This window comes from Echinops telfairi, unplaced genomic scaffold (genome assembly GCF_000313985.2).
Source record: "Echinops telfairi isolate 266 unplaced genomic scaffold, ASM31398v2 ScPeMD7_1;HRSCAF=3_0, whole genome shotgun sequence".
In the NCBI taxonomy this organism is placed as follows: Eukaryota; Metazoa; Chordata; class Mammalia; order Afrosoricida; family Tenrecidae; genus Echinops; species Echinops telfairi.
The window spans coordinates 48805120-48806884 of NW_022103896.1; the positions used below are offsets into that span (position 1 = coordinate 48805120).

Genomic DNA, 1765 nt, shown 5'->3' on the forward strand with positions numbered 1-1765 from the left:
TGTGTTTCTATGTAAGAAAAATGAGAGGCCATAAAGGCAGTTGGTCGATGGTGGAATAATAGAAGTAGAATATTCAAATTTCTCTTTAAGTCATTTCCTCAAAATTTTGTACACTTTGCATGTATTCCTTTTGTAATCATTGTTAAAAATCAGACTCTTTTGTAATGTGTTTGTAATGTCATCTCCCGCTACTCCCAAAGGTAAACCTCTGGGAAGACTAAAGCCACAACTTTACATTAAATTGCCCTTGATATTGAAACTCCCTTTCATCTCCTCTTTTAGATTACTGATCTCTCATTACCCAACTATCTGATGGCATCTTCACTTGGCTTACTTCCCACCCAGCTCCTGAATTCCTACTTGGGCACCACCCTGCGCACGATGGAAGATGTCATCGCAGAGCAGAGTGCCAGTGGGTATTTTGTTTTCTGTTTACAGGTGAGTTTAAGGCCAAGGGTTGTGTTTGCCCTGTTTTTTGATTTTGTCTTGCATTGGTGATATGAACTGGGCAGATTATTGTGTAACTATATGAAAGTGTGTAAAACTGAAATAATTCATACTAAGTATTGTCTTAAACAAACAGACAAAAAAGAACCCCAAGAAAGGGGATGGCAAATATAAACCTCATTTCTCAGTGATTATGTCTGCGTTATCACTAAGTCTACTACTCTCTTCCGATCGTGTGTAAAACTGAAATAATTCATACTAAGTATTGTCTTAAACAAACAGACAAAAAAGAACCCCAAGAAAGGGGATGGCAAATATAAACCTCTTTTCTCAGTGATTATGTCTGCGTTATCACTAAGTCTACTACTCTATTCTGACTTTAGGTGGAACATTGTACACCATGTTATTGGAGATCATTGTAGTGAGATTTGATGGGAGTGGGTTTTTAGTCTTCAAGTTATTAAGACCTCCTTTATTAAGAGTATTAGATTTGTTTTTAGCATGTTAGTAGGATATTAGTATTATTTAATGTATAAAAATTTTATTTTACAAAGTCATGCTTTATGAAAAATGCCCATTGCAACTCAAAATAAGAATGTGTTAAACATGATTATTATAATTGTAACATAGTTTGGGATATGTGCAACTCCACAGAACAGTTAATGAAAGAACAAAACACTGATATTTAGTCAGTGCCTTTAAATTATATACAGGAAAGGTTAAGTAAAAATTTATTTAGTAGTGATACCCTTTCTTCTGTTATTTCCCCCCAAAATCACCATGATTTTTGATGGATCGGTGAGATGAACATGATGATAAGAAACCTGTATGGAGTGTTTCGTGTGCCGCTGGTGTGAGCTCACTTAATTGTTACCAGTGCCCCGAGAAGCAGGCAACAGTGGGTACCCCTTCATCTTCAGTGACATCATTTGGCTCTCTTGAAATTGGCCACGATGGGAATATTTACACCCTGGAAGTTGGCAAAGGCTACAAATAAAGCCGCTTTACCCCTGCCTCTCTCAAGCCAGTGTACGAGACCATCATTGGATAGTAACTTAGCCAAAATCTTAGGACCAGCGTTTGAACCAAGGCAATTAGCTCTAGAGAGCATACTCATAACCAGTACACTGCATATGCTCATGCATAAGCTGAGTTTCTCAGCACATTTAAAAAAAATAATTTTATTAGGGGCTCATATAACTCTTATCACAATCCATACATACATCAGTTGTGTAAAGCGCATTTGTACATTCATTGCCCTCATCATTCTCAAAACATTTCCTCTCCACTTAAGCTCCCGCATTAGGTCCTCATTTTC

At 37.1% G+C, this 1765-nt stretch overlaps 1 protein-coding gene across 1 annotated transcript in view; it reads left to right on the forward strand.

Moving 5' to 3' along the window:
• The window catches only part of TMEM64 (transmembrane protein 64), a 22521-nt gene that overhangs the window by 13384 nt on the left and 7372 nt on the right, over positions 1 to 1765 (forward strand). The gene's annotated exons all lie outside the window — the stretch shown is intronic.